Genomic DNA, 13993 nt, shown 5'->3' with positions numbered 1-13993 from the left:
GATGATGACATTTTCAAAATGAGCAGAGCTGCCGCGCAACTCTAATTACCTGCCTTATAAGCATGCACCGTGGCACCACGCTTCCGGACGCTGACATCGCCACTTCCGGAGTAACACACGCATGCGCCATTCTGGTTTCGTCGCGCCTGGTGACTGGACTGCTGGCGTCATTTCCGGTCAGCGAACGTCACACCGCTTTGGTACTCAGAGCGCATGCGTGCTTACAGCTGCATTACGTCTGTATGACTGGAATGTAAGTGGTGTGTCATAGATCCATGACATCACTTTCAGTCAGCGATTATCAAGGACTGATTGTGCTATATCTTATAGCTACATCGGTCATGATATACGAGTTGCATCGATGACACAGACAGTTCTATTACAGTAGAGTGGATTACATTCCACCCAGGTCATATAGGGACATGTATAGGTTTGTTCACGTTCTTCAATCCACTATCATTCTATATATACCCTATGGCTAAGGTACTGCCAAAGTATCCTGATTGTCATATTACGCATATAAGTATTTGTGCAGGAGTGAGAGAGAGACCCCATCCGTATGGAAAAATGTATTGAAAAAATATTACTGACACAACGGACCTCTCATGGATACATTAAGGGAAGGATAGAAAAGGGTGACCCTATATACTCAGACCCTGTAAGCCCCTATCCTATTCTGAGCCCTATTCTGAGGAGGTTGGCACCCTAGACTTGCGCAGTGGCACCCCCACTCATCGGCGGCTATCCCTGCTACAGGACCCTGTTGTGGCTACACTCATAGGAAGGAAGAAAAATTGAGTTGTTCATTTAATCCTTTCGGATTCACAGTTTGTAGACGGAAGATCCATTTGGTTTCTCTCTGTAGGATACCTCTGTCCCAATTTCCTCCTCTCTGTGCTTTGGGCACCCTGTCAATTCCCATAAACTTCACCTTCTTCAGATCTCCGTTATGTATGTTGTTAATATGATTGGCTACAGGGGTGTCTCTATGGTTGATGGTATCCCTATGATGTTCTCCTACTTTTCTTCTTAATTCCCTAGAGGTTTTCCCTATGTTTTCCTTTCCACATTCACATGTCATTTTATAAATGACCCCTTTTGTTTTGCAGTTTATGAAATGGTTTATTCTGAAGGTTTTCCCAGTCACATTACTTACAAAATCTTTTCCTTGACTGATAGAGCCACAGTATTTGCAGCCCCCACATCTGTAACATCCCTTGACCTTCATATCTAGCCAGGTAGAATTAGCCGTGTTTGGGGGGACAAAATGGCTGTGGACAATCCTATCTCTAAGAGATCTACCTCTCCTGAACGTGATTTGGGGAGAGGGGGCAACCACCTTTTTTAGCTCATCATCCATCTGTAAAATAGGCCAATGGCGCTGTATGATTTCGCTCAAATCTTTAGCGCAATTGGTATATCTGGTGATGAACCTATTAGTCTCTTCGTTTATGTCCTTCTTTTGTGTAGATGGATTGAGTAGATCTTTCCTATCCTTTTCAGTCGCAGATTTGTAGGCTTCCCTAAGGACCGAATCTGGATAGCCATGCTCACTTGAAGTGACTTTGAGGGCCCATATGATGGAAAATGCCCCAAAGTGACACCATTCTAAGAACTACACCCCTCAAGGTGCTCAAAATTACATTCATGAAGTTTATTAACCCCTCAGATGCTTCACAGGAATTAATGGAATGTGGAAGGAAAAAATGAACATTTATCTTTTCCCACGAAAATGTTACTTTAGCGCCAAAGTTCTCATTTTCATAAGGGTAACAGAAAAAATGCACCATAAAATTTTTGTGTGATTTCTTCTGAGTACGCCAATATGGAGGAAAACTACTGTTTGGCTGATCTTGGAAGGGAAGTAGCACTATTGACCCTGAACACACCATCCTCACTGTCAAACATGGTGGTGGCAGCATCATGATTTGGGCCTGCTTTTCTTCAGCAGGGACAAGGAAGATGGTTAAAATTGATGGGAAGATGGATGGAGCCAAATACAGGACCATTCTTGAAGAAAACCTGTTGGAGTCTGCAAAAGACCTAAGACTGAGACGGAGATTTGTCTTCCAACAAGACAATGATCCCAAACATAAAGCAACAGTGGAATGGTTCACAAATAAACGTATCCAGATGTTAGAATTGCCAAGTTAAAGTCCAGACCTCAATGCAATAGAGAATCTGTGGAAAGAGCTGAAATCTGCTGTTCACAAGCAATCTCCATCAAACCACACTGAGCTCGAGCTGTTTGCCAAGGAAGAATGGGCAATAATTTCAGTCTCTCGATGAACAAAACTGATAGAGACATACCACAAGTGACTTGCAGCTGTAATCGTAGCAAAAGGTGGCGCAACAAAGTATTAAGTTAAAGGGGCCGAAAAATATTGCATGCCCCACTTTTCAGTTTTTGAATTTCCACAAAAATTTCAACTTCACAATTGCGTTCCACTTGTTGTTGATTCTTCACCAAAAAATTACATTTAGTATCTTTTGTTGTGGATTCTGTTTTTGGGCTCCCTCTGGTGGTTACAGATGGTACTGGGTGACTTGTGTTCTCTGCGGTCTCTGGTGTCCACCTGTTCTATCAGGATATGGGAGTTTCCTATTTAACCTGGCTTTCTTGTCATTTCCTCGCCGGCGATCAATGTAATCAGTGTGTCTTGTTACCTCTGCTTTCCGCTTCTGTAATCTTCAGGACAAGCTAAGTTTTTGATTTTTCCTGTTCCACGTTTTGCTTTATTTTCGTTTTAGTCCATCTTGCAGTTATGTGATTCCTTGTTGCTGGTTGCTCTAGTGGGCTGATATTACTCCTCATGTTCCATGAGTTGGCACATGAGTTCAAGTAATTTCAGGATGGTTTTTTGTAGGGTTTTTCGCTGACCGCGCAGTTCACTTTTGTATCCTCTGCTATCTAGTTTTAGCGGGCCTCATTTTGCTGAATCTGTTTTCATTACTGCGTATGTGCTTTCCTCTCATTTCACCGTCATTACATGTGGGGGGCTGCTATTTCTGTGGGGTGTTTCTCTGGAGGCAAGAGAGGTCTTTGTTTCTTCTAATAGGGGAAGCTAGTCCTTCGGCTGGCGCGAGACGTCTAGAATCATCGTAGGCACGTTCCCCGGCTACTGCTAGTGTGTGAATTAGGTTCAGGATCGCGGTCAGCTCAGTTTCCATCACCCTAGAGCTTGTTCTGTTTTTTGTGCTTGTCCTTTTGTTATCCCCTGCCATTGGGATCATGACAATCTTTATGTTTGAAGCATGATATGTGGGAAAAGGTTGAAAAGTTCCAGGGAGTAGAATACTTTCGCAAGGCACTGTAACTAGATCTTTATTAGCGACATGGCTGATTTTGTTTAAAATATCTTCTGCAGCCAAAAAATAATCAACAGAGTGTTTTTGGTTTTACTGTGCTTTTTTGTGTTTTCAAGTTTCTTGGTGGTGGGAGCATGTCTCTACAGGCTTGTTCACTCTGCGTACTGCTCATGTGTTCCTGTTATACATAATTGTTTTCTTGTGTCCACAAGACTGGGGAGGCCTCCACCCCTCTATTTTTGAGCCGTGCGCACAAGAGCTGTTCTATCCAGTGTGTCCACATTGGACATTTCCTCTCTGAACCCTGCTCATACAGGTATTGTACAGATGACCAGGTTTTTAAATACATCAGATAGGTATTACATACATCAGTTAGGACTGCTCTGATACGGGTATACCTTGACGGTTGGTAGAGCGGCTTAGTATACATTTTTTGCAAAAAACGTATCAACCAAATACCCTGTTTTTCCATCTTTTTACTAGCACTTGCTGTTCACTGTGATTTTTTTGCAACAGAGTGTTTTTGGCTTTACTGTGCTTTTTGTGCTTTCAAAAAATAATCAATACTAGACCATTTATTATGTACATGGGAGAAATGTGTATATTCCCTGCCCAGGTGGTAAATGATGCACCAGGCGTCTTTAAGATTTGTATTTTCTAGCATGGGTGCCAATACTTATACTGCAGTAATGCTATATCTACTTTGAGTGTTTTCAAATGTCTTCCCACCATCATTCTCTTATAGGGTTACTGTAGCCCTTGACATTCCAAGTAATTAGCTTTATAATACCGTAGTCAAGTTAATATAACAATCATAGGGTGTGAAAATTACAAACATCACAACCAAACAAAGAAAAAACAGACAACTTTCTCCAAATTAGAGAATTTCACTATAAACAGAGTCAATATATGTAGTGTTGACTTCTCTTCTTTTCACACACCTATGGGAAGTCAGTCTACTTCCCTACTTTTTGATAAATATATACATATACAGTATATATATATATATACATATATATATATATATGTATATATAAATATAAATAAATAAAGAGGAGGGGACAGACCCAGTGCTTTTGCTCCCTATGTCCCTGGGTATAATAAAGTAATGTGTGCGCGTGCTCCGCACACCTCAGCGCGGGTAAGCTTCATGGGCTGCACGGAACAGCAATGTAGCTCCAAAGAAGTCACTCCGCCTCTTCTGTTATGCGCTGATGATGTCTTCACATAAGTGCTGGCATGTACACGCCACTCTCCATGTCACCAAAAGTGAAGCTGCGCCTACAGGGAATCGTATGTGAGGTAAGCATGAAAAACTTTATTTTTTTTAAATAAAATTAAGTAAATGGGCTTGAAGGGGAGAAAATGATGATGAATTGAGGGTATGGAAAGGGGGACCACGAATCATGATATATTTAGATGAGGGAACGCAAATAATGATGAATTGAGGATGCAGGCGTGTGACTGGCATTGAATTGGGGAAAGAGATCAGTTGCTAATTAATTTATATATTTATTGGATGGGGAAAGTGGCTATTTATAGTTAGTGGAGGTACATTGGTGGATTACAATTTATATTTGGAATGGTGGGTTGCATAATAACTAATTTTATATTAATGGTGGGTACACGTCTGTATTCAACTGTGAGGTGTTGAACATGGGGAGTATGCTCTGGAAGCGGTGCTCTAGATAACTGTGTGTTACTTTCTGCAAAGGTAAGTCCTGGCTGGAAGAAGTGATGATGGTCTATGCAGAATGAAGTAGAAAAGCGAAGATGAAGGACTTCAACTAGAGACATCACCGTTGAGTCAGTGTACTACCTGTACACTTACACTATACACTGTATACTATGTACAGAGCACCTGTATATAATGTCATCGGTGACCATCGTATAACCTGTACACTGATACTATATACAGAGCTACTGTGCATAATGTCACTAGTGATCACTGTATTACCTGCCCACTGACACTATACAGTGGGGCAAAAAAGTATTTAGTCAGTCAGCAATAGTGCAAGTTCCACCAATTAAAAAGATGAGAGGCGTCTGTAATTTACATCATAGGTAGACCTCAACTATGGGAGACAAATTGAGAAAAAAAAATCCAGAAAATCACATTGTCTGTTTTTTTTAACAATTTATTTGCATATTATGGTGGAAAATAAGTATTTGGTCAGAAACAAACAATCAAGATTTCTGGCTCTCACAGACCTGTAACTTCTTGTTTAAGAGTCTCCTCTTTCCTCCACTCATTACCTGTAGTAATGGCACCTGTTTAAACTTGTTATCAGTATAAAAAGACACCTGTGCACACCCTCAAACAGTCTTACTCCAAACTCCACTATGGTGAAGACCAAAGAACTGTCAAAGGACACCAGAAACAAAATTGTAGCCCTGCACCAGGCTGGGAAGACTGAATCTGCAATAGCCAACCAGCTTGGAGTGAAGAAATCAACAGTGGGAGCAATAATTAGAAAATGGAAGACATACAAGACCACTGATAATCTCCCTCGATCTGGGGCTCCACGCAAAATCCCACCCCGTGGGGTCAGAATGATCACAAGAACGGTGAGCAAAAATCCCAGAACCACGCGCGGGGACCTAGTGAATGAACTGCAGAGAGCTGGGACCAATGTAACAAGGCCTACCATAAGTAACACACTACGCCACCATGGACTCAGATCCTGCAGTGCCAGACGTGTCCCACTGCTTAAGCCAGTACATGTCCAGGCCCGTCTGAAGTTTGCTAGAGAGCATTTGGATGATCCAGAGGAGTTTTGGGAGAATGTCCTATGGTCTGATGAAACCAAACTGGAACTGTTTGGTAGAAACACAACTTGTCGTGTTTGGAGGAAAAAGAATACTGAGTTGCATCCATCAAACACCATACCTACTGTAAAGCATGGTGGTAGAAACATCATACTTTGGGGCTGTTTCTCTGCAAAGGGGCCAGGACGACTGATCCGGATGCATGAAAGAATGAATGGGGCCATGTATCGTGAGATTTTGAGTGCAAACCTCCTTCCATCAGCAAGGGCATTGAAGATGAAACGTGGCTGGGTCTTTCAACATGACAATGATCCAAAGCACACCGCCAGGGCAACGAAGGAGTGGCTTCGTAAGAAGCAATTCAAGGTCCTGGAGTGGCCTAGCCAGTCTCCAGATCTCAACCCTATAGAAAACCTTTGGAGGGAGTTGAAAGTCCGTGTTGCCAAGCGAAAAGCCAAAAACATCACTGCTCTAGAGGAGATCTGCATGGAGGAATGGGCCAACATACCAACAACAGTGTGTGGCAACCTTGTGAAGACTTACAGAAAACGTTTGACCTCTGTCATTGCCAACAAAGGATATATTACAAAGTATTGAGATGAAATTTTGTTTCTGACCAAATACTTATTTTCCACCATAATATGCAAATAAATTGTTAAAAAAACAGAAAATGTGATTTTCTGGATTTTTTTTTCTCAGTTTGTCTCCGATAGTTGAGGTCTACCTATTATGTAAATTACAGATGCCTCTCATCTTTTTAAGTGGTGGAACTTGCACTATTGCTGACTGACTAAATACTTTTTTGCCCCACTGTATATACAGCTCCTGTGCATAACGTCACTAGTGATCACTGTATTATCTGTACAATGACACTATATACAGATCTCCTGTGTATAGTGGCACTTACAGTAATATAAGTAATTTTTTTATTAATGATCAGTATTGTAGTATTCGGTTATTATGTGGTGGTAATATTTGGTATGGTCATGATGTGATGGTATTTGTCCCTGTATATGGTATTATTTGGTCACTATGCGGTGGTAATGTGTGGTCCTGCCATGGTGTGATGGTATTTGTCTCTTCTATGTGGTATTATTGGTCATTTAAAATAATGTATGTCACACATTCCCTCAAAGAAAAATAAAGAAAAATATATTTAGAATGTCTTGGATATTTAATAATAATAATAATAATAATAATAATAATAATAATCTTTATTTTTATATAGCGCTAACATATTCCGCAGCGCTTTACAGTTTGCACACATTATCACATTATTTCAAGAAATGTTTAAAGGGAACCTGTCAGCAGGATTGTGCTGAGGAGCCTACAGACAGTGTCAGGTTGGCATCATACTATTGATCCGAATGATAACTAGGTTGATGAAATCCGTCTTGTGGTTGTTGTTTAATCTTTATTTTCAGTTTTCAATTAATTAAGTTTTCTGTGGTGGAGGTCTTTATGTGGTGCTCTTCTTAGCTATTCATACTGATGGCTTATGTCAGGTCACCCCCTATTTTACACAATGACTATAATATGCTTTGAAAAAAAAATTCACATTCAGCATGCATGCGCCGGCGGTTTTCTAGAGAAAAAAACTTGTCTCCACCAAGATGGCGCCAGCGGCGCCTGCGCAGTAGCATCTACCAGTGATTCGATAGATGCTACTGCACAGGTGGGCCAATGCAATTTTGAGAGAGAATTGTATTTTTATCTGAATAAATTTATATCAGCAAATAAAGTAATTAAATGCATAGTAAGGATGTGATCTTACTGCATTTGATGATCTGGAGAATAGATCCCGGAGAATCAATCTTAGGATTATTGGTTTACCAGAATCTATTACCCGTAGCCAGCTTACAAGTATATGCACACTAGACCTACCAAAAGCTCTGGGCATTAATACACCATTGAAAGTGAAACACGCTCACAGAGTAGCCCACCACCACCACCTCTTCTGCTTATAAGCCCAGGCCTGGTATTGTGAAATACCTGAACTATGCAGACATCTTACAAAGGTACAGAAAATCCTCTCCACCCCAGTGCTAAAAGGATAGAGAATGTTAATTTTCAGTGACTACTCCGTGGAAGTAACAAGAAAAGACGCGCCTTTAGTGGAATATGCACTGATCTAGTAAAGAAAAAAAATCTGCTTCTCATTACAATTCCCAGCGAATCTTAAAGTGTTTTCACCTGGAGGAAGAATACAAACATTTTCAGCACCAGAACAAGCATCAGACTTTCTTAAAGACATAGAAGATCTTCGCAAAGAAAACAGCAGAAAACAGCAGGTCCCATAAAACAGTAGGGGCAGTAATGATCTGATGGTGGTCCTTTCCACACATGAAAGTATAAAATAAAGACTCAGACACATCATTGAAAGTTTAAATAGTGTGAATTTTATTATATGCTTTATATGTGCTGGTTACCTCCCATCACTCACAAAGAGCGTACAGCAGCACTCAGGACAGGAAAAACCCCCAGTGGTGGAAACCTGTAGGGAAACCATGGCTGCTGTACTGCCCTTCCTCCGGGCACACTAAGGGAGGTTACCACTATAAAATATAACAACTGTGAAAAAAATAACAATTATGTGTAAAGTATACAGTGTGTCTATGTGTACAGCATATGGGGTGTCTGTGTGTATGTTGCATGTTCTGTGTGTGACTATTAAGAATACATAGTAACATAGTTATTATTAAGGTTGAAGGAAGACTTTAAGTCCATCAAGTTCAACCCATAGCCTAACCTAACATGCCCTAACACGTTGATCCAGAGGAAGGCAAAAAAAACCCATGTGAAAGAGTAAGATCCACATTGGGGAAAAAAATTCCTTCCCGACTCCACATACGGCAATCAGACTAGTTCCCTGGATCAACGCCCTATCAAGGAATCTAATATATATATAACCTGTAACATTATACTTTTCAAGAAGGGTGTCTGAGTGTGTATGTATGTATGCTGTCTGTGTACAGTGGGATGTGCATGTTCTGTGTGTGACTATTAAAGGGAACCTGTCACCCCCCAGGCATTTTTGACTAAAAGAGCCATCTTGTGCAGCACTAATGCTGCATTCTGTCAAGGTGGCTTTTAGTTGGGGTCCCTTTCAATGCTGCAATATCCGTTTTATAATTTGTCCTCCATACATATAGTTCCATCATTAACGTCCCCGGTGCCTGAGCTGTAAGATTTTTATCGGGCATGCGCAGTTTGCGCTGCCCTTCGACTCCCATTACACGATGGGAACTTACAGCGCAGGCGCGAGGGACGTTAATGAAGGAAGTGGAGGCGGCCCCTGGCGCACGGAGTATTCAGTGATGGCTGGGAGGCGTTTGTGTCTGGGTGGAAAAGAGAGGTATGAGGGACAAATTATAAAAATGGATATTGCAGCGTTGAAAGGAACCCCAACTGAAAGAGCCACCTTGACTGAATGCAGCATTAGTGCTGCAAAAGACGGCTCTTTTAGTTAAAAAATGCCTTGGGGGGGTGACAAGTTCCCTTTAAGAATTCTTCTCTCCTGTCTCCGGTTCTTCATCCATCACGTCTTCTAGCTGTTCTCCTTTCAGGTCCAGCAGCTATGTTCCTCTTCCAGCCATGTTCTTCTCCTTGTGGGTCCAGCAGCTCCTCTTCCAGCCATGTTCTTCTCCTTGTGGGTCCAGCAGCTCCTCTTCCAGCCATGTTCTTCTCCTTGTGGGTCCAGCAGCTCCTCTTCCAGCCATGTCCATGCATTAGATATTTGCATCTTCCTCCTTCTTGCATGGAACGATGTTACAGAGGGAGCAGGGTAGGGCATTATTCCTCCTGAACCAACGAATTGCCCAGCTGTGATGGATTTTCCTGTCTCTCTTCCATGCCCAGTGGTCAGGGTCTTGTGCCATGATCTAGAATGAAATGATAATAATCAGAGTTTAAAGGGAATATATCACCATTAATCATAATTCAATTTGCATATATTTTAGACCTGATGATACTGATGTGATGACTGAAAAACCATGGCAGAATGACTGCATAATTACTTATTAAAGTTTTCTTCCTTGACATTAAAACAAGCATTTCATGAGTCCAGCTATGGCTGCATTCATAAAATGCTCTACCTAACATAAGGATTACAAGACCATTTTGACATGGGTTTTCAAAGTAAGTACAACCACCCTATCAGGTCTAAGGGATTTATTTATGTATTCTGTTTATATTGTGATATCTAGTTACAGATCAGCTTTATATTATTATTGTTTATATTGCTAACCAGATCACAGGTGGCCCGATCCACCCAAGCCCGAAATTCCATCCTGGTGAGAAGAACATTGCGGAATTGTAGAAGTCGGTCCTTCTTCATGCTCCATTTCCATCTGAGGGCCCAGCGGTAGATCTCCCGTTGATATGGCACGTCTTCTTCAAACTGGTTGGCTAGAAACCTGGATGGAAGAAAAATTAATCCAAATAAATTAGAATCCACTTCAGAATAAAATACAGAAATATAACAACAAATACAATTATCATGTATTTACATGAGTGGTAGAAAAGATATTTTGGTTTTACAATAAAATAAAGTTATTTATAGACATAAATGTGTAATAATAAAAGAGACTCACAGAGCTGGAAAGAAGAAGGTTCCATATTCTGAAGATCGCAGTCCTGCTCTCCTGAAGTAAGTGATGACCATGGCGAGGAGATACTAGAGGGATGAGAAGCAGAGGTAGAGGGTATATATAATACAGAACATATATAGCTGTATATTCCTATGTCTGGTAATATCTGGCCACTATTACATAAGAATAAGCCCTTTATTTCCTTATAATGGATCTTCTCAAATCTGGATGATTTCTTATCCTTCACTACAATAATACCTTGTCCGAAATCTTAAGACAGCTGTCCCTGGCTAGAAAACATCTGATGTATTCTTCTTCTATAAAAATGAGAAAATAGAATTATTTCACTATGAACTTTGTAATGAAAACCTTTTTAATTCTATTAATGTTAAATTATTGGGGTTGTAGAGTTCTTCATTAATGATGGATTATCCTCAGGAAAGCTCATCAGTATCAGATTGGTGGAGATTTGGCCCCCGACACCCACTGATCAGATACTGAAGAATTGTCCTAAAGATATGCCATCACTATTGAGGTGAAACCAAAGCCACGACACTGCTCACCACATAGTGACCGCTCCTGTCTGCTGCATCATACTAGGTATAATTATAGGAGGCTGAGGGAGAACACTTCCCTACATGTTTCTCTACCATTATACACATAAAATAGATTAATATAAAAATACATGTCATATAATCTAATACTTTATATCTGGAAACCTTGTAATGTGCAATGAGTCTTACCAAGGAGTGCGGCGAAAGCTGCCCGCTCTTCTGGCTGGGGGATGTCACCTTCTGTCTTCCTCCTCTTGGCCACTTCCTGGGTGGCAGACCGTGAACTGTGGTAGAAGAGGTAGGTAATATAGTTTTAGGCCTCATGTACATTGTCGTACTATGGCTACACATAATTCACTTACATCCTGATGGGTGTTCTCCTCATGGGGATCTGACATTAGTTTTGTGCTGTAAATGGTATAAATATGTGTAGTGATGATGTGTATGGTCACTATGATTTGCCGGTAGTAAGTGTATGGATTGTGATGACTGCAGTGATGTAACCTCATCTACTTACCACTCCTCTTCATACTGGGCGATCAGTTCTCTCTTCCGCTTCCTCATGGCCATCTTTACTCTTCTTCCTGGAAACATACAGAAAAAGGAAAAACCTGAATATGCAGAGCATGGCTCTGTCTATAGGATCCCTAGTAGAGTAATACTACCAACCTAATGTGTAACCCAGAACCTAACTACCACAGCCTGCATTACATGGGTTGTAGTATTGAAGCTTTATTGACTTGATTGGTGCTGAGTTGTAATACCCAACATGACCCATTGACAGAAGTGGCGCTGTAGCTAATAAACAAAACAAACCCTATTTTCTACATAAAGCACCACTCCGGCATTTTGTTTTGTTTGTACAGCTGGAGTGGCACTTTTAATTTAAGCCCCCTGCCCACATTCTTATACTTGGTGCCATCTCGTGCCTGTAGCTTCTGACTAGCCGCAAGTGAGAAGTTAGGTAACAAGAGTTTAATGCAAATCTATGAGAGCCAGAACGAGGCTCTCATACAGAGGTATTGAAAAGTGACGTCTGCGCCGCTCCATGAATCACTGGAGCTGATGGCCGGTCACAAATCACCGGAGACTGATAGGACCAACACTGGAAAAGGATGAAGGGGCGGCAGGTGACTATAAGACAGGGGCCAGGAGAATTACATAAAAAGCACCACTGCCGCTATGCAGTAAAGAAACCCGCTGCAGTGGTGCTTTAAAAAAACAAAAATATATAATTGGTCATCCATGCCTACCCTGATTGACTTATCCATAATCACCTCGTTATCTAGATTTGGGATTTATGGTGAAATCATTTTCTTTTTTATATGTGATTGCTTTCAGTATAGATCCCAACTGTCAGTATCAGGAATGACATAAATCGGCAGTTTATTCATCACACAATGATTCTCACCTCTGTAGAGCGGCCGGTGGCGGTTGTCTCCCAATCAGCAGGTATCGATCCGGGTACAAATCCAAAAAAGTGTCGCTTCTAGGAATCAATAAGGAGCCGGTCTTATCTCTAATAGAGCTATCGCAGACTGGCACCAACTGACGGTTTTTTTCTTTCTTTGAGTTCAAATCCTGCGATGCTATTGGTTGATGGTTGAGGCTCGCTGCGCAAAATTTAAAGGGAAAGCGCATTCTAATAATGAATAAGGAGATACAGTGTATTACTTTTATATCTATATTTGTAGTTTTCCTCTTTATTCCAATTAGTGTTATTTGGGGAAGTTGTCATGTTATTCCATTTATTAACTGATGATTGGGAAATATCAGCAGTGAAAGCCGCATGTAATAATGATGACACTAAAGTCGTGATGAGAGAAGTGTGATGTGTAACATGTTCACTAGATCGTCCATTGTGTATGGAGTAAGAGAATAATTGTCATCTGCTCTCTTGCTCCCTGTAAAGTCATTATTGAACCCCCTTAGCGTCAAGGTCAATCTTCATTTTTGCGTCTTTGTTCTTCCTCCATTTTCCCCAAACTCACAACTTTTATATTTTTCTGTCCACATAGCCATATGAGGCTTGTGTTGTGGAGGACAAGTTGCACTTTTGAATGACACCATTCATTTCACCACATAGTGTGCAGGAAAACTTAAAACAATTCCAAGCGAGGAGAAATTGTAAAAATAAATAAATAATTCTGACATTGCTTTTAGGATTATAGGTTGCATTATTCTGTATGGACTATGGGGTGCCTGATTCCAAATGTAGGACCATGGGGTGCACTATACTGTATGGACTATGGGGTGCATTATGCTGCCTGGACTATAAGGTGCATTATACTGTATGGACTATGGGGTGCATTATACTGTATGGGCTATTGGGTGCATGATTCCAAATGTAGGACCATGGGGTGCACTATACTGTATGGACTATGGGGTGCATTATGCTGCATGGACTATAAGGTGCATTATACTGTATGGAGTATGGGGTGCATTATACTATACAGATGACCATGGGGTGCACTATACTGCATGGACTATGGGGTGCATTATACTGCATGGACTATAAGGTGCACTATACTGTATGGACTATGGGGTGCATTATACTGCATGGACTATGGGGTGCATGATTCCAAATGTAGGACCATGGGGTGCACTATACTGTATGGACTATGGGGTGCATTATACTGCATGGACTATAAGGTGCATTATACTGTATGGAGTATGGGGTGCATTATACTATACAGATGACCATGGGGTGCACTATACTGCATGGACTATGGGGTGCATTATACTGCATGGACTATAAGGTGCACTATATTG

Source organism: Ranitomeya imitator, chromosome 3 (genome assembly GCF_032444005.1).
Source record: "Ranitomeya imitator isolate aRanImi1 chromosome 3, aRanImi1.pri, whole genome shotgun sequence".
Classification (NCBI taxonomy): Eukaryota; Metazoa; Chordata; class Amphibia; order Anura; family Dendrobatidae; genus Ranitomeya; species Ranitomeya imitator.
The sequence above is the reverse complement of the archived record's forward strand: the minus strand, read 5'-3'. Positions refer to the sequence as shown.